We start from the raw sequence: 20,868 nt of genomic DNA on the forward strand, positions 1-20,868 counted from the left end.
GTTTAGCACAGTTATGATGAATGTAGTTATAACACCTGACAGCAGCAAGACCTTTTGGGGAATCAATGTTGACTACAGTATATCATGCAAGTATCTACATATATACAAAAGACTCACTTTATTCTCTTATTGCTTAAATCCCATGACCTACCATTTCACCGATAATCTAGCCAGTATCCCAAAGTCCTGTCTCACTTGTCTGTCATAGTCAGAATCCACATAAATTGCTATCCATGTTCTCTGGCCTTGCACTGGAGCAAGGTACAAAATATATTTACATTTTAAACAAATGATCAGCAACCTGTTACATTTGTCTGGCCAACACACTACATTCTCTGAAATGCCTTTCAAACCTATGTCACTCATCTCGAGACATGTCCTTATAGCTCCAACTTCCCTTTTCCTGATAACCAATGACCTTGCCTCCTACCTCATGCTCAACACGCCACTACCATATCCTTCCACATATTTTTTCAACTTTCTCCACCCCTCCTACATTAGTTGACCATTTCTCTTCCTTTCAAAAGCTAATTCTTAATCTTTGGATCCCATTAACTTCAGCCTTTTCCAGAACTATATGCTGTCATCTATACTTTTTCCATCTTATATATCCAATCATTCTGTTTGAAATGGATCCTCCTCACCAGAATTTGAACACGTTCAAGTTTCATCAATGAAAAACCAAAAGGTTCCTTTGACCTCACGTTCCTATCCAGTCATCACTTTATCTTTCTTTCCTACCCTTGTAGATAAAGTTGCTATTTTCTATCTCCATTTTCTTATTCCCCATTCATTCATCATTTCATGCCAATGTGGTTTTTTACTCTGTCACTCCCCCAAAATAATTCTCATGAAGGTCACTAATGATTGCTAGTAGCTAAATCCAACAAACATGGATTTTATATACTTTAAGCAGCACAGGACTGTTAACCACTGCCTATCTCTTAAAATGTTTTATTCTTTTCATTTCTAAAAAACAAAACAAAAAAAACCCATATTCTTCTGGTTTTCCTCATATCTCTTTGGCTATTCCTTCTCACTCGCTTTTGCAGACTCAGCTTCTTCTATCTGATCATTGACTATTGGAGCTTCTCAAGGCTAAAGGCGAGATCCTCCTCTCCCTTACACCATAATATCTCTCTGGATGTCAACCATGGCCATAGCGTCTCCAACTTACATCTCCAGGCAGATCCTGGTCTGAGCTCCAGAGTCCTATATCCTTATACCTACTCAACATCTCCACTGATATATCCCAAAGCACTTCAAACTGAGTATAGCCAAGAACACATTCCAAATTTTCCTCCTCAAATAACATTCACTTCCAAGTTTTCTCTATCTGTTCATAGGAACATTATTTGCAATAAGCCAAATTGGACAACCTAAATGTCCATCAATAATAGACCTGATAAATACAAAAAGTGCGATGTATCAATGCAGTGGGATACTATATATTAATTAAAATGAATGCACCATAACCATATGCTTTAACAACAGTGCATCTCACAAACAATATTAAACAAAAGAAACAAATCACAAAATGATATAAATAGAATGATTCCAGTTATAAAAAAATTTTAACTGGCAAAATTAAGCTATTTTTAAAGGATGCATATATATGTGGTAAAACTATAAATAAAAACAGTGTGATGGTTCTCACAAAGGCCAGGCCATTGATGGTCTCTATTACAGAGGCAGGGTGACATACACAGAGGGTTTTTATGCAATAGATGATATTCCATTTCTTAAGATAGGTGATAGATATATGAGTGATTTCCAATTAGTCTCCGTACTTCACAATTATCTTTTAAATTGTCTGTGTATTACAAATATCAGTCTATATGCAAGGAGTTTTTCAAATACACACAATTTTTTAAAAGGTAGAACTACAATCTCATTTAAATGAAGTTCAAGAAAAGGTAAAACTAAGCTATGATGATAGAAGAGAGAAGAGTGGTTACTTCCAGGGGAGGGAGAAGATTATAACTAAAGAGGAACATGAAGGCCCTGTCTGGAGTGATGGAAATACTCTATATCTTGATGTGGGTGGTGGTTACATGGGTATATACATATGCAAAAATTCACTGAGTTGTACACTTAAGACTTGTTCATTTTACTCCACGTAAATTATACTTCAATAAGAAAGAAAAAAGACAATTAAATAAATAAAATTCATACATTAAATATGATTTATATAAAAGGGAAAACTTGGATGTACTTCAGCACAGTATTTTGAAAGTTCCATCTTACCAAATCATAGCCTAAACCAGAGGTGGGAGAACTACAGCCCCTGAACCATCTTGTTTTTGTAAATAAAGTTGCATTGGAACACAGCCACACTCATTTGTTTACAGAGACTCTATGTTCTTCAAAGACTAAAATATATACTATCTCATGTTTTTCAGAAAAAATTCACCAACTCCTGACTTAGGTCAATAGTTCATAACTTTTTTAGGAATTCATGACTGTCTCAAAGAATCCAGTGAAAGCTACAGATTATCTATTCAAGAAAACACACAGTTTCTTAAATATAAAATGTTATTCAGGAAAAAGAATATATATATCTATAATTGAGTCATTTTGCTGTACAGCAGAAATTAACACAACATTGTAGATCAACTATACTTCAGTAAAAATTTTTTTTAATATTATTCATAATTTCAGGAAGTTCACAGACCCTCTGAAGCAGTCACTAAACCCAACTTAAGACTTTCTGTCTGAGGTTTTCATCACAAATTACTAAACCACTCTACTGAGAACAGTCCACAGGTTGGCTCTCCTTTCTTTGAACCACAAATAATTGAACTTCCATCTCACATTCTTGTTTGCTCCATGGAACTACTCATAGTTTTATAGCCAATAACAAAGTTGCCCAGGTCACAATATCCAGTCCTGTATCAATCGATTTATTTTGTTCTCCCTCTAGGTGACAGTCTATATGCTACTTAGCCTTGAGAAGTCTTTCTGAAAATGTGATATAATTTGCTACCAAGGGAGACCAAGAACACCAGAAGTGATGAACTGGCAGCCCCTAGCCTTAATACTAGAAAAAAGCACAAAGCAATGGCTTACAGACAGAGGAGTGAGCAGTGTCACATTCACATATGAAGAACATTGGTACATTTATTCAATAGACCAAAAATGTAGAGGAAGAATACAGACCAAGAATACAGAGGAAGTAAAAACTTGTGGACCAAATGATGGAGTGTATGTGGATGCTGTGTGTTCTTTTACAGCAGGGCTATTTTGTGCATCTACTTAGTCCCTGCAGTGCCTTGCACGTTGTAGGAAGCTAATAAATATTTTTATTTAAAGTTATAATAGTGCTCAAAGCTAGCAAAATGAGGTTAGATTACATTTTCACATTCTGTTGGGATGCATATTGTTACCTCTCTATCGAAAGCTATTTTGCAGTATTTATGTCCCTGCCCTTTGATCCAATAATTCCACCTCTAAGATTCTATCCTAAAATTTTCATCATATTACATATAATAGCAAATATTTAGTAATTATACAAATATCTGTTAGTGAAGTTGCACATTCGTTTTATGGAACCATTAAAAATTATTTTCACTACAATGAGGTAACACCTCACACCAATCAGAATGGCCATCATTAAAAAGTCTACAAAAAACAAATGTTCAAGAGTGTGTGGAGAAAAGGGAACCGTCTTTACTGTTAGTGGGAATGTAAACTGATTCAGCCACTATGGAAAACAGTATGGAAGTTCCTCAAAAAACTAAAAATAGAGTTGCCATATGATCCAGCAATCCCCCTCCTGGGTGTATATCCAGGCAAAACTACAATTTGAAAAGATACATGCACCCCTATATTCATAGCAGCACTAGCTATGAACACAATAGCCAAGACATGGAAACAACCTAAATGTCCATCGACAGATGTATGGATAAAGAAGATGTGATATATATATACAGTGGAATATTACTCAGCAATAAAAAACACTGAAATAATGTCATTTGCAGCAACATGGATGGACCTAGAGATTATCATACTAAGCAAAGTAAGTCAGAAAGAGAAAGACAAATACCGTATGACACCACTTATATGTGTACTCTAAAATACAACACAAATGAACATACCTATGAAACAGAAACAGACACACAGACATAGAGAACAGACCTGTGGGTGCCAAGGCGGGTGGGGAGAAAAGGATTGGGAGTTTGGGATTAGCAGACGCAAGTTAGTATATACATGATGGATAAACAACAAGGTTCTACTGTATAGCACAGGAAACTATATTCAATATCTTGTGATAAACCATAATGGAAAAGAATATGAGAAAGAATGTATATATATGTATATATACATATATATGTATATGTATATATATGTATAACTGAGTCACTTTGCTATACAGAATTTATACAGAAGTTAACACAATATTGTAAATCAACTCTAATTCAATAAAATTGTTTAAAAAAAGAAAGTATCATCAAGGAAGACTTACCTTAAAAAAAAAATGAGGGCTTCCCTGGTGGCGTAGTGGTTGAGAATCTGCCTGCCGATGGAGGAGACACTGGTTCGAGCCCTGGTCTGGGAAGATCCCACATGCCGCGGAGCAACTAAGCCTGTGTGCCACATCTACTGAGCCTGCGCTCTAGAGCCCGCGAGCCACAACTACTGAAGCCCGCGCGCCTAGAGCCCGTGCTCGGCAACAAGAGAAGCCACTGCAATGAGAAGCCCGCGCACCACAACAAAGAGTAGCCCCCGCTCTCCGCAACTAGAGAAAAGCCCACACGCAGCAACAAGGACCCAACGCAGCCAAAAATAAATAAATAAATATTTTTAAAAAATGATGTTTTCAAAAGATATTTAATGGATTGAGAATACTCTGTGTACTTAATGAAAATAAATGCCACAAAACTATCCTTGTGATTATGGTTTTGTTTTAAAAAACTTTTTTCCACACATAGAATAAAGACTGAAAGGAAATATATAAGATGTACACAGTGCTTATCACTGGGTAGTAAAATTAAGGGCAATTTTAATTTTCTTTAATTCTATATGTCCTAAACTTCTTTAAAATCCTTATTTTTTAAAAAATAAGCATGGCACTTAAAAATCCTTATGGATTTAAGAGTGAATTTTCAACAAATAGATAACAAGTAAAATAAAATATGGATATAATAATCTGAGATCTAGACAGAAAAGAACTGTGCTCTCTTAAAGATAATGACTGAAAGTTCTTTGTTACAAAAACCACTATGCCTTCAACGGGACTTGAACAGAAAATCTACAATTGAAGAAATGCAAATGGCAAACATATTTAAAGATAAAACCAAATAACCAAAGACAAGAATAATAAAGCAATCTTGCAAAAGAAAAAACTTCTTTTCCCTGTCAAATAAGTGAAGTTCACTTTGTCCCTGTGCCTCAACTCCCCACCTCGCCTCAAAGAACAGTGACTGGCAAGGGTATGATAAAGAGACATTCTCTTCCACTGTTGATGGAGTACACATTAGTCCAATCCTTAAGAACATTTGGAAATGTAAATCAAGATTTAAAGTGTTTTTTTTCATGTAGTTAGACCCAGAAATCCCACTTTGGAAAATCTAGCCTAAATAGTCATTAAAGGGGAGATGGAAATCTCCGTGTAAAAAGATGTATCATTGGGGCAGCATTTGCTTCAAAATATTAGAAACATCCTAGCTGTTCAAAGCTTATGATGCTAACGGCAAGTTTTTAATAAAGTAGGAAAATATTTGCTAAAATTTTAAAAATAGGTACAACTATTCAAAAAATTAACCTATGCATTAGAAACAGTTAGAAGCAAATATATCCAGATAGTAAAACTTTTTAAAAAGAAACAAGTAAAAATACGCTGGAACTTTTCTGAACCACAGCATTGGTATTAATATTCCAAAGTGAATGAAGGTGAGATTTGAAACTGTGGCAGCAGGGACCATTTTGGAATTCCCTGCCAAGACTTCATTTCTCATTTTATCTTTCCATTTAATGTTGACTTATGTCAAAATCGTTCAAGGGCTAGGATTCAAAAGACTTGAGATAATGCAGAGAAACCACAACCTGTTGCCAACTTATATAAGAAATGTTGGCCTCCTTAATTTACCTGTATACTTTGCCAATCAGAATTGGATTTGATGAGGGTTTTATTGGCCAGCTCCAGCCTTTCTTTATCATAGGGGCCACACTCCCTGGTGTTTTGTTTTTTCTTTTTTTTTTTTGCGGTACGCGGGCCTCTCACTGTTGGGGCCTCTCCCGTCGCGGAGCACAAGCTCCGGACGCGCAGGCTCAGCAGCCATGGCTCACGGGCCCAGCCGCTCCGCGGCATGTGGGATCTTCCCAGACTGGGGCACGAACCCGCGTCCCCTGCATCGGCAGGCGGACTCTAAACCACTGCGCCACCAGGGAAGCCCCTTGGTGTGTTTTTCTACCAAATAAGTTATTATGCAATTCACAGGCTGTTGACGTTGGGAGGATTCATGGTGCTTCCCCAAATTATTTCCTGCACTGTGCCAGATCCTGAAGGTGTAAAAAGTATTCTTTCTTTAAAAGCTGGTTAAGGAGACAAGGTTATCGTTATAGAAATATTAGGGAACAGTATGTGCCACAGGCATTCAGAGAGGGGGATAATCAATGTAGGCTGGAATAAAATAATTAAAGTAGCATTTATTGAGCACATACTAAATACTAGTCACTAAGGGTCTTATATACATTATCTTTTTAAATTTTCACAACAGCTCTCCACGATAATCATTATGACCCACATTTTATAAATAACTTGGGCTCAGAAAATATATAACTTTCCCCAATTCACATAACTAATAAACAGGTCTATATGAGTCCCACTTTTCCCCCCCTACTACTCAAAGAAGGCTTCAAAAAGAAGTAAGAATTTGAGGGGGAAAATGAGTACTATATCAATAGGTAAAAGGACAGGTAATCTGTAAACCAATTATAATGTATCCAATACTTCCTCCTCATAACAAGTTGGCCAATTACTTACATCAGTTTAGTAGAATATTTTTTCTGCTTATAAAGTAGAATGTCTAAGGCATCAAAATAACCACAGGATCAAGCAAATATCTAGAGTCTCTCAGTTACTCTTTCCAAAAACATAATATAAACTGATTTTTATGCTTCATGATATATAAAATAATAAGCAAGTGAGCTGATCAAAGTGAGGATGTTTCAAACAGATTCTTGAGAGTACATCAGACTTCCAGTTCACGTTGGGATCATCATACACCATATTTTTAACACATCATCACATCCAATGTACTATTCAATTAGACTTTCCCAGGCTGATGGCGTTGGGAAATTTTATTTTTAAAAAAAAAAAAAAGTTGAAGAGAAGGCAGTAGCCTTTCTCCAGAGGGAGTGACCAAGAGAAAAATTCTGTTTGTCCAGGGGTTATTTATGCACAGAGCCTACACCTTGGTTTTCACACTGGGTAAAACTCACCAGACTCCTTTGGAACAAAGGAGAAGCAGACTCAAATAAGAAGCAGACTTAAATTAGAGGAATAAAAATCTGCCACCCACCGAATCATTTCACCTCACAAATATGGAAGAAGCCCACACTGCTGTTCATGAAGCTTCTTTCTAGATGGTTTCTATAGGTGTAGGAGCAGCAGCAGCTGCCCTGAGAGACCAGACATGGATCTTTGATGCCACCTTATTTGAGGATTCCACACACTCTCTCTTGATGAGCCTTCAGGTTACAGAAGTCAAACCTCATCAGACCCTTAGGAATCCTGTAAGTCTGGAGTACGTTCCTGCAGGTGCCATCTGCTACTGGTCATCTTACTGTAGTGGGTGGAATTTCTTCCCCAAAATGTGGGAGAATGACAGTTACTGAAAATACAGCTATTTGATGATCTTTCCAGAACTATGGGGGAAAAGCATGGCATCAACTCTTTCAGCCCATGACAGTGGATATCAAATCATGATGGGAAAGTCTCTAGTTTTTTTTGTGATTAGCTTTGAAGTTCTGAACAAGAGGAGAGAGGGAAAATGTTTTCAAGATGTTTCCTTGGGGCTTCCCTGGTGGCGCAGTGGTTGAGAATCTGCCTGCCAATGCAGGGGACACGGGTTCGAGCCCTTGTCTGGGAAGATCCCCCATGCCGCAGAGCAACTAGGCCCGTGAGCCACAACTACTGAGCCTGTGCGTCTGGAGCCTGTGCTCCACAACAAGAGAGGCCGCGATAGTGAGAGGCCCGCGCACCGCGATGAAAAGTGGTCCCCGCTTGCCACAACTAGGGGAAGCCCTCACACAGAAACGAAGACCCAACACAGCAAAAATTAATTAATTAATTAATTAACTCCTACCCCCCAACATCTAAAAAAAAAGATGTTTCCTTGAGTTGAGCTATAACACAAAGAACACTATGCTTGAGACTGGAAAGTCTAGCTTCTATAACGTACTTTGTGTCACTTAGCAGGTCACTTAATGTCTCTGGGCCTCAGTTTACTCAACTGACAAATATGGATAATGCCTACCTCAATGAATGCTTGATGAAAACACCAAATAATTAAATACAAATACAACAACAGAATGTACTCTGTAAGCTAATAGGTGATATATAAATGTTAAGGTACATGTAAATGAGAAATTTATCGTTACTTATCTGTTCCCAGGCTTTTCAACTAAAGCTTTAATGGCTTTGTCTGTAATATGGCATACATTAATGGAGAGTCCTTGAAGGCTGAAAGTCTACTAAAAAAAGAAATATCTCAATAACATCTTTATTTTAAAAAAAGGATTTAATACCAAAAGCTCACAGTTTATTATTCAAATAACCACAAAATTATCTAAAGAGGATTTTGTTTTGGTAAACAATGCACCTTAATTACATCAACTTTGGAGGGCTCAATAAGTCAGGCACAGATATATGTATCTTGGTTTCTTGGATTTCTTTTCTGTTGCTTTGATTTTGTCTTTGTAGAAAACATATTTTTATTTCAAATTATTTTATCAAGGCTTTGATTGTGACCAAAGAATATGGTTGTGTAAGGGATATGGAATGCTCCTTAAGTGGCGTGGCCACTTAAAGTATAGTTTCCATCATCACCACCATGTTATTCGGCCAAGAATAGTTTCCTAGGGAGATAAATTAAGGAAAACGTACAGTGACATTGTGATCATTATACAGATTCACTTTGCTTACCACCAGGCCAAGCTTCAGTGAGAAACTGACAAAGAAATGAAATATAGTGAGTCTTACATAGCATTTGTTTTTAGATTTATCACCAAATATAATGGGACATAAAAGTGACAGTGCTTTTATATGATATACTTCTTCCCACTGGATGCACAAAATCAGAAAAGCTGAAAGAGAATCTTACCTGACACTCACAAATTTACACCACCAGTATGTATTCTTAGTGAACACGAGGCTCAACTCTAAAAAGTTGGCACTTTACTAAAACATGGAGTTGATTTAATATAAAGTCTTTATCTTAAAACATCCTACAAGGAAGCTTTTTACATTGAGAAGAATGATCAGAGGACCCTTGATAAAGTTACACGTCATAGAAATGGTTATCCTACATTAAGGCTTGGAGCAAAGGAAGGAAACTGAAGCAATAGCCCTGGAGATGAAGACTTCCCCTCCCCATCAGGCATGCCATCTGCCATTCTGAAGCAGGCTGTGGAGAGCCAGCAGTTTCACCATTTTCATTACACAGATAGTTGGAGAAAATTATTGCTATCACTCAGTGCAGCCATTTCCTGGTTTTCATCTCTTATTTACATGTCAACACCCTCAACAACGAACTTCTGTTTTGCTTTCACCTTTTAGGAAACTGGTAAAGACACCGACATCTTTAAAATGATACTGCATTTTCCAGTAAGTTCTTATGGACCCTGTGTGCAGAAACTATATTTGTGATGCTTGACAGCACATCTGATTTTGCTGCTTTGGATGGAAAGCCATAATGACTCATTGCCTTCTGCATCTGATACATATTGACATCAAAATTTCTGTTAAAATATCTGAAGGAGGCCTTGCTTCCTTCCAGAATAGTTATCATCAAATTCATTAGAACTAGAGATTAGTTGATGAGAGAGGCAGGTGGAAAACTAAAACTACCTTGGCCACAACTCTAAGCGACTGTGATATCAGGATGGCTGTTCACAAATGTCTGGTTTTCTCTTTCTTTCCAGGAATGTGGTAGGATTCCAATTCCCCATTCCACGGAGCTCGCTGCTCTATGAAATGTAATCAGTTGCTTTAGGATGCAGTGCATGTTTCACCACGTCCTCTTTCCCTTCTTCCATGACAGTTGCCAGTACTCCAGCCAGTGCCTGCTCTCCGAGCCCAGGCCCTGGACCGAGCACGACGAAGCTGTGGAGTAGAGCCTCCATCCCATCCAAGACGGGCGTGAGCCAAATCTTTATTGTTTTAAGCTACTGAGATCTGAAGGTTGTTTGTTACCACAACATAATCTAGCTTTTCCGCACTGATACAAGGCCTACGCCGGCCTTCTATCACTAAAGGAAATGCTTCTGCAAGTAGAACCCTGCAGATCATCAGAAAAATTGCAGAACTCTTTTACGAGGTTCTTCAACTCAGGTGACCCTTAAAATGGAAAGGTAGGGCTTCCCTGGTGGCGCAGTGGTTGAGAGTCTGCCTGCCGATGCAGGGGACACGGGTTCGTACCCCGGTCCGGGAAGATCCCACATGCCGCGGAGCGGCTGGGTCCGTGAGCCATGGCCGCTGAGCCTGCACGTCCAGAGCCTGTGCTCCGCAACGGGAGAGGCCACAACAGTGAGAGGCCCGCGTACCGAAAAAAAAAAAAAAATTTGATATGTAGATCTGTAATCCTTGTCTTGCTGACATAAACACCACCAGTGATGCAAATCTGATGAAATATCTAACCTTGGCTACTTCATTAGGATAAATTTCTGCATGGGGGATGATGCGCCCTTATTACAAATTATCGTATTACCTCCAAAAGATAACCAATTTATAGAGCCACTACAAGGAATGTGTACCAATTCTACTACAACACTGCTGATACTGTATAATTTTTTAAACTATTTTAGCTGGCATATTTTAGTTGTCCAGAGTTGTTTATTTCACATATTTATTCTTGCAGTAATAAGCTTTTAGAAGTTGGCTTTTATTTCACTTATTATCATTTATTTATTCAATATTTATTACATACCTATTATGTGTGAAGTACAAGGAAATGTCCCTGTCCTCTCAGAGCTTACAGTCTAGTGAAATTCACTGATATCCTCTTTTTTGTTTATTTTTCCAAGTTTGAATATCTTCTTTATAAACATGAATTTTTAAAAATATTGTATATATCAGGCCCTTTGGGGTTTTTTAATGGTATAGAAATTTTATATACGTATATTCTTGAAGCTATCAATCATCCATTTACAATTTTTTAATTTCTTCAAAAATGAAGACGTTATCCTCCTTCTATATATTGAATAAATGATTTAATCTTTGTCAATTTTTATTATAATTTGATTCAATGTTTATATTTTTATTCCATATAGATTGACTTTGAAACATGATAAAGCAGGGATTCACCTTAAATTACTGAAATGCTATCCTGTTCCTGTAATACCCTATCTTAAACAACCCTTCCTTAACCTCTTTAAACATACATACAGAGTTTTGCATACATATAATTGTCTACGTTGGTACTCTCTAGTCTGTTGTATTAATTGGTATTCCTTATTGTAGCAAATACTATTTGGGGAATTGTAGGTTTATGGACTAACTCTGATAGTACACATTAAAAAAGAACACAGTCACTAGATGCAAAATGCGTAAGTTAGTAAGTATGTAATAAAAAAATAATAATCATAAAAACTGAGTAAGTTGAAGTAGGGAGCTAAGAGTTGTGAAATATTTGTACTAAAAGTTAATCTTGAAAAATGTATTGCTAGGTCTGTCTTATAATGAGATTTTCTATAATAGTGGAACACAATTTAGTAGGTAGAAAATAGGACAATTATGAATGTTGAAAAAGAAGGACAAAGAGCTAGAGACAGCAAGATAGTAACAGACGGGTTTATGCTGGGAATAAGAAAAATAGAGTGGTACAAATAAATATTCAAAAGCTTGCTGACTAGGACTTCCCTGGTGGTCCAGTGGTAAAGAATACGACTCCCAGTGCAAAGGGTTCAAATCCCTGGTCAGGGAACTAAGATCTCACGTGCTGCAGGGCAACTAAGCCCACGTGCTACAACTACTGATCTCGCCTCAACTAGAGAGCCTGCGTGCCACAAACTACAGAGCCCATGTGTTCTGGAACCCGTGCCATAACTAGAGAAGAGAAAACCCATGCTCCACAGCTAGAGAGAAGCCCGTGCACCACAATGAAGAGCCCACGCTGCAACTTGCAGTGCAATGAAAGATCCCACATGCCACAATGAAAATCCAATACAGCCAAATAAATAAATAAATATTTAAGAAAAAGCAAAAAAAAAACCTTGCTGACTGAAGTCAGAAGTTGGATCAGCTGGGGCAGGGTCCACTGGACGATGCTTTATCAGAATGATACAGAAGACAAAAGCAAGACAAAAGATACTTAAAAGATTGTTTTTTTGGTAGAGGATATACAAAACTTGAACATTATCCTAAGGAGCTGACCTATTTTAAGACATAAATGCAATCAAATTTTTAGTTATGGAGAACAGTATGGAGTTTCCTTAAAAAACTAAATATAGAACTACCATACGACCCAGCAATCCCACTACTGGGCATATACCCTGAGAAAACCATAATTCAAAAAGACAGGGCTTCCCTGGTGGCGCAGTGGTTGAGAGTCCGCCTGCCGATGCAGGGGACGCGGGTTCGTGCCCCAGTCCGAGAAGATCCCACATGCCGCGGAGCGGCTGGGCTCGTGAGCCATGGCCGCTGAGCCTGCATGTCCGGAGCCTGTGCTCCGCAATGGGAGAGGCCATAGCAGTGAGAGGCCCGCGTACCGCAAAAAAAAAAAAAAAAAAGACACATGCACCCCAATTTCATTGCAGCACTATTTACAATAGCCATGGAAGCAACTTAAATGTCCATCGACAGATGAATGGATAAAGAAGATGTGGTACATATATATAATGGAATATTACTCAGCCATAAAAAGAAATGAAACTGGGTCATTTGTAATGATATGGATGGACCTAGAATCTGTCATACAGAGTGAAATAAGTCAGAAAGAGAAAAATATCGTATATTAACGCATATATGTGGAATCTAGAAAAATGATACAGATGAACATATTTATAGGGCAGGAATAGAAATGCAGATGTAGAGAATGGACATGTGGACACAGGGAGGAAAGGGGAGGATGGGATGAATTGGGAGATTAGGTTTAACATGAATACACTACCATGTGTAAAACAGATAGCTAGTGGGAACCTGCTGTATAGCACAGGGAGCTCAGCTCGGTGCTCTGTGATGATCTAGATGATGATCTAGATGGGGGGGCGGGAGGTCCAAGAGGGAAGGGATATATGTATACATATAGCTCATTCACTTCATTGTACAGCAGAAAATAACACAACATTGTAAAGCAATTATACTCCAATAACAAACAAAACAACTACAATGATTTGTCCAAGGCTATAGAATTGGTGTCAGTGGTACTTGTGTTAATCTGCTTTTTCCAAACATCTAAGGCCTTTAAAGCTTCCTGGGCACGTTGCTTTCCTACCTGTACCCACTGGACAAATAATCCCAGCAGGCTAGTTTCAGATGGCACTATCCCTGAAAATGACACCATTATCTCTGTTTTACGTGAGGGCTCAAGTTTACTCTTTAGGCATTTCTAGCTAAATGCCTAGTAATTCTGAGCTACAGCATAACCCAAAACTGAAATTGTCGATCATGAAGAAGATTCTCCAAAGAAATATTAGACTAAGAAAGTAATTATGCTGGAGGAGAGGTGTAGAATATAGTGGATGACAAGCAGGCAGGGGAATAAAAGCAGTCTTATCCTGAAAATTAACTCTGATTTAAGTTTAACACCATGCAAAAGACTACAAAAAACTACAACGGAATCTATTTTGAGGGGTCTTCTACAACATATTGTCCAAATCAATGGGGCATTTATTTATTTATTTGTTTTAAATTTATTTATTTTTGGCTGCATTGGGTTCTCATTGCTGCACATAGGCTTTCTCTAGTTGCAGCGGGCAGGGCTACTCTTTGTTGTGGTGCGCAGGCTTCTCATTGTGGTGGCTTCTCTTGTTGCAGAGCACGGGCTCTAGGCGTGCAGGCTTCAGTAGTTGTGGCACGTGGGCTCAATAGTTGTGGCTCACGGGCTCTAGAGCGCAGGCTCAGTAGCTGTGGTGCATGGGCTTAGTTGCTCTCTGGCATGTGGGATCTTCCCGGACCAGGGCTCGAACCCGTGTCCCCTGCATTGGCAGGTGGATTCTTAACCACCGTGCCACCAGGGAAGTCCCGGGGCATTTATTTTTATTGACTGTTAAATCTTCCAAATCAATAAGGGTATTTATTTTTATTGAATGCTAAAACATCAACAATTCAGCTCTTCTAGAGCAGAGCCAACCTTTTTAACCATAGTTTCTTTTCCCATAGCTCCAAATACACCCTTGGCTATTATTGCATTCTTTTCAGAAATCCTTTTCGGAGCTCTGTAATCTCCTCCTCCTGTATCCATGGCCTCAGAGGACTGTCTGAATTTTTATGACACCACCTGCTATGCACACAACAAACTCAAACTTTTAGAAGCTTTTTTAAAATAAACAAATAAGGGACTTCCCTGGCGGCGCCGTGGTTAAGACTCTGCTCCCAATTCAGGGGGCCCAGGTTCGATCCCTGCTCAGAGAACTAGATCCCACATGCATGCTGCAACTAAGAGTTCACATGCCACAACTAAGGAGCCTATGTGCCACAACTAAGGAGCTGGTGAGCCGCAACTAAGGAGCCCGCAAGCCACAACTAAGACCCAGGGCAACTAAATAAATAAATAAAATAAACAAATAAATATTACTGGTGTCATGAAAATGATAAGTCATATCTCTAGTTGCCACCTCCTTACTCTAACAGTCTCCTCCCAGATAAAAAGGTCATATCTGAATGTGAAATGGCACACGAGTATTGATGGAGTAATTCTTTGGTGACAGTCTCTGCTTTGGAGGCAGGGGTCACAGAGCACTAGGCCCTTGGTGAGTCTGGAAATGGAGATGTTGCAGAATTTTCCCTGTTTGTGTCTTCCTGAATGGTAATTCAAATATGAGTGATTTGGGCTCCAAATCATGGACATTGCATGCCAGGTCTTCTAGCACCATAGTACTCTTAAGAGTGGTATCCACACCACCAGGGAACCTGTGAGAACTGCAGAATCTGCATTTTAACAGCATCCCCAGGGGATTCATACACACATTAAAGTTTTAGAAGCACTGTATATTAAAATTTGATATTCGCTGCTCTAGCACACACTCCTCCAAGATATTTCTGTGTATATAAACTAGAGCAGAAAATGTGTTTTTCAGGGATTTAAGCTAAAAATCTTAAGGGTCATAGAAAAAAATTCCCTCTGAACATGAAAACATTTCATTAGTTAGCCAATATTTGGATATTTTTAGTATATGGTAGCAGGTTGCTAATTTTCCCCTCCGACTTAATACCAACGTGGTAGGAAAACACAATAGCAGAGGAAACTAAAGATATAAATCAATGATATCAATGATGTTTTTTAGTCATTGGGAGGAATTAGTTCTAACTGTAATGGGGTTGGGCCAGTGAGCTCATATGAGTGTCTTTGAAAGACAGCAACACAACCACAAACATGAACCATTATATTAGAGATCTAGTTCCTGAGGGGAATCTTCCTCCCTAAGGAAATTCTTCCCTGAGGATTCTTCAGTGTTTCATTCCTAGATTCACTTTGGAGTCCTATAACGCCCAGTGACTGAACTTGGCCATGAGCTCAAGGGCCCATCAATATTGTACCCTGTGGTGTCAAGGCATGAGTAGGTGGGGGCAGAAAGAGGAAGCAATCCACTTTGGAGACTGGATTCCCCATGCTCTACTTCCAGCAAAGCAAGAGCTTCATGCTGATTCAAAGTTTTCAGTAACAAATATACTATCTCATAGTTCGAAAACCAGACAATGGGAACAAAGCCATGCCTCAATAAAGTAATGTTGAACTGGAAAAATGTCTTCTAGATATTAAAATTTAAATGCTAGGGATGTGTGCATCTGCTTGGCCTCTAGCTTATTTCCTGAAAGAGAATTCTGACAGTACATTGGTGGATGGTGAGAAAATCCAAATAGAATATGGGTCCTATCAGCTGGCAAATATCAGACCGGAATGTATCTTCTTTGTTCCAGGTTGAGTAATCAGGAAAATTATATAACATGCAGCATTTGAAAATCAAAGAATACTCTTGCTCCAAAAATACAGAGAAAAATTATTCTTATTAATACTATGAAATCAGATAAAAATTTTAAAGCACATTTGCAAAAACACAGAAGTAACTTTATAAAATTAATTTTAAAAAAACAATAAAAATAGAACCGAGATGCCAGAGTGATGTAAAAAGGTAGAGAGCAAGGACACAACACAAACTTAAAGAAATCTAACCTTGCAATAGCTAACTAAAGCCCATCTCAAAGGCACTGCAGAGCAGAAGGAACAGAGATAAAGATATGATAAAAAGAGACAGCCATAGATTACAAAGTTCCAATCAGTTGGCAATTGCTATCATTGAGAAAAACAACATAAAAGTGAGCCTCCTGGCTAATGGCTGAGGAGGTCAGCAAATCCTTTTCCCCCAAACAAGTGCAAACAATCATCTGTGAAACATTTGTGCTTAAAAAACAGCTGAACTTTAAGTAGCAACAGTGGGAGTCTGACGCATTCTCGGCTGAAGCAGCTCCAATCACTCCCCACCCCCTTCAGCTCAGTAAGGTTCTGCCAGGGCAGCAGGCAGGCTGTGCTTTGGTGGAAGGGAGTTCACTCCATGTGGAGTGGTTGGCAACACCTATGTCCAAAGGCGTTGTTGGTGGAGGTGATGACCTCAGTGATGAGTGATTAAGGAGGGCCAATACCTGCCCAAGGTTGAGGTCATAACTGGGGCAAGTATATTTCTGGCTCAAGCTTGGCTAGGGCTGGGGTGAGTGGGAGCAGTGATTAACTGCAAATGAGGACAAAGGGACTTTGGGGGATGATGAAAATGTTCTGAAACCAAAAATCATTGAACTGTTTACCACTTAGCATGTATAAAATTTACATGAAATCGATACACCAATAAAAGTTTTTTAAAACTATATACACAAAGGAAAACTTGCTAGGGTGAAAAAAAAAGTTCCAAATCTACAGCTCTAATGAGCTCACCATGCCCCTGGCAAAAATTAATTTAATGTTGTTCAGTCTTCAACTTGGCAACAGTTTTATTTTCTTGGCAACAGTTTTTATTTTCGTGATAAAAACTGTAAGAACTATGATCTTATCCATGCAGGAAAAGAAAGCCAAACAAAAAGATTACTTGCAAAGGAAGAATAATCACACTGAACCCAAGCTTCTCCTGTGCAAAAGTAAATGTCATGATAATAAAAGAAAGAAATTTTTTACAGAATTTTAATAGGACAAGCTGAGCTCTCAGAATTATATGCCAGGCTAAGATGTAGCTCTTGTCAAGGGAATAGAAATTTAATCAAGTGTGCTCATTTGATGTACAAAAGAATTAGTTTATAGTTACAGTTGATTCCTCTGAATAGCAAACTGCATATATTTCAGATAAAGTTTAATTTGTAAACAATATTTTTCCCCAATACTTCATAGAAACACATCTATTGCAAATCTGAGGACTCAAGTTCAATTGCCTTCAGTGACAGGCAAGTAACACAAATGCAGGGAGAAGGTCAGGTGTATTTCCATGGTATGCCAGACTCATCATTTTGGGAGTTTAGTGCTACTCTCGATACTTAGCTTCTGCATCAGGGACACTTTAGGGAATGGTGAGGACTGTGGCAAACTGGAGTGAGTTCCAGAAGATTGACACTTTTCAAGAATGAAAAAACAAAACCTTATTGCTGGGTCTTTTAATTTTTCAAATCAGATTACCTAGATTTTTATATTAAAAAATCTTTAATTTACTCATCTGAAAATAGTTTGTCCAGAATCAGTGGCTTTCATGCTGTTTTATGCCATAGAAACCTTTCTTCAAATTAAATTCTCCATAAAACACAAAAATATGAACCACAGCTAGATTATCTTTCAAATATCTATGATTCTATGGGATCCTAAATAAGAGTTGGCCGAGTAATCTCTTATCTAGCTGGTCAGCATATTTACCTCATGCCAATTTAACTCACTAGGTTAGCTCAAGTTAACATGTATTAAGTGATTATTATGGACCGGACACTGTGCCTTTATGGCTGCATGATCCTACCATTGGCAGTCATACATACCTATTTCAGGGCAGGGGAAGCAGAACACCACAGAGGACATAGAAAACCCTGCTTCTAGAGGAGGAGGGGGAAAACGTCAGCCAAGGGCACATTTCCGTTGTGCCTTAAAGGATGGGTTAAGTTTTTCCAAGCAGAAATGGGTGTCTAGAAAAGCCTGAAGAAACACATATAGGTGTGAAAGTACATAATACCTCCAGGGAAGGTGAGATAGCTGGTACACAAAAGGAAACAGCACCCAGAAATTAGGCATTCACCTGTTTACTGGTAATTGAGTTATACTAATCAGTCATTTTCTTACTGTGTTTGCATGGAGGAGGAGAAAAAACAGACCTCAGAGTGGTGAGGATGTAAATCCCAGCTTACATGAATAAAACATTTATATAATTATATACTTTAAGTTAGAATCACAAGGATAATCTGTTATTTTAAATTGTTTTCTTTTTGAGTTAACAGATTTTAATCCTAGAAATTAAGACTAGAAATGTTGATGAGAATCAAACCCATGATATTTTGTGTAAAAATCTGTACACTTTTGTGTTATAAATATTTATAAAATTTAAGAGGATTTGGCTTATTAAAATAAGATTATCCTTATTGTTCTCTCACATGGTGCAGGATGCAGCATCTCTGTGGGGTTTATTCCTGTGCCCGTCCTGTGTTTGTTGCCCTCTCTGTGCGGGCTGCAGTGAGGAGGTACAAAAAGGAAGCAGCCACGCTCCCTGTTCCCTAGGACTTAGTGTTTCACAGAAGTGATTTTGTGGAGAAGCCATTCTCCTCCACTGCAGGAAGGCAGTTGCCTTAAATTCTCTCTATAGAATTCTGAAATGCTTTCCTCAGAGACCAGGAGAAGGGCTCCAGAAGGTCAAAACCTTTCGCCATGACAATGTGGTACCTCAGAGGGCAGAGGAAACTCCAAAGTTCCCAAGCAAGCATTGATGTACTCCTAGAATCTACCACCATTTCTGGAAGAGTAAATACTTGAGTTTGTGCCCTGCCATGAGAGTTTTCATTCTGATTTTACCTCTTGAGCCTAGGGGGAGCTGGAAGGTGGGGCTTGTGCTAGGGTTACAGGATGGAATGAGCAAGGCTTCATCCCTCTACAACATCCTGCATGAATTATAGGCTCTGACCCTGTATTCTCTCAGCTCTTAACTCTGCTGAGACTTGAGAATCCTGAAGGTCTTGGTTCCAGCTCATCTCTCTACCCCCAGGGGCTGGGCCCCCAACCCTTAGGCACAGAATCACCATTCAGAGGAGGGACACATTCATGCTTCTTCCCATCTGGCTTTTCTGCATCCTGCTAGCAGTGGATACACTGTGCTAAGTGCTGAGTCCTATCAGAGGAAGAGATTCCTGCCCCCACCTCCTGGTTTGATGGTATGTTAAGCCATCTTGGGTTTCCTTAGGAAACACTGAGGCGGGGGCATCCCACAGTCCCCCATACCACACCATGAGGGAGCCACAGCGCTTCCTGCCCTTACTCTCTCCTCTGTGGTAGGTCAGAAAGTGGGACTACAGAGGTGCCAACTTCTGAGAGAAATGAGGTGTCCAAAACAGAGTTCCCTCCCATCCACTCAGGGCAGCCTCTTTGTCTTTCTGCTTCCCAGTTCTCTCCTCCAAACACCAAAACTCCCTGGTCCCCGGCTGAACACTAGGATGCCATACCTGTTACCACGTGATCACCAACTTCAACTCTTTGTTCTGCCCACCTGGGCTCACATGCTGCCATCAACTCCTTAGGCCCTAATAAAAAACCTTGCCATGGCAACTTCCAGAATTCCTTTTTGTCTCTGGCTTTGGCTCTATGGATCAGCCCCTCCCCCCAGCCATGATCCTTCCCAGTTCCTCATTCACCCCCTTAGGTATTTGCCCTGCTCTCTTAATTGTAGAAAAACCACTCTTCTCATGATACACAGAGTCCCTCCACATTACTGTCACCTTGTCTCTACTTACCATCAGTGAAACGTCTGTGCTTTTAGCCAAGGCCAACCCCTCAACCTGTGACTCACTCCTATTATGTTACTTCTGCACCATAACATTGCTCTAGCCTTTCTCCCTTTCTCTTCTCCATCATCAGTTTATTCCTCTTGACTGGATCTTTTCCATCAACATCCAACATGCTGTATCTCCTGCCTTTAAAAAGCCCTCTTGACGCTATCTCATTTTTCTGCCCCTCTGTGGAACAAAGCTCCCTAAAGCAGTTGATTACACTTGCTATCACCAATGGCTCTTCCTCTCTCTCGAATCCACTCCCGTCATGCTTTTACCTCCACTTCTCACCTGAGTCTATTCTTCTCAAGGCCATGAATGATCTCTGTGTTGTTAAATCTAACGATCAACTCTGAGTCCTCACCTTACTTGGTGGATTGGCGACTTTTCATGCAGTTGATCACTTTCTCCTTGAAATACTTTCCTCTCTTGCCTTCCAGTATGCCACTCTCTCCTGGTTTTCCTCCTACCTCACTGGCTGCTACTTCTCAGTCTCT

Source organism: Mesoplodon bidens (genome assembly GCF_964165515.1).
Source record: "Mesoplodon bidens genome assembly, chromosome: 6".
NCBI lineage: Eukaryota > Metazoa > Chordata > Mammalia > Artiodactyla > Ziphiidae > Mesoplodon > Mesoplodon bidens.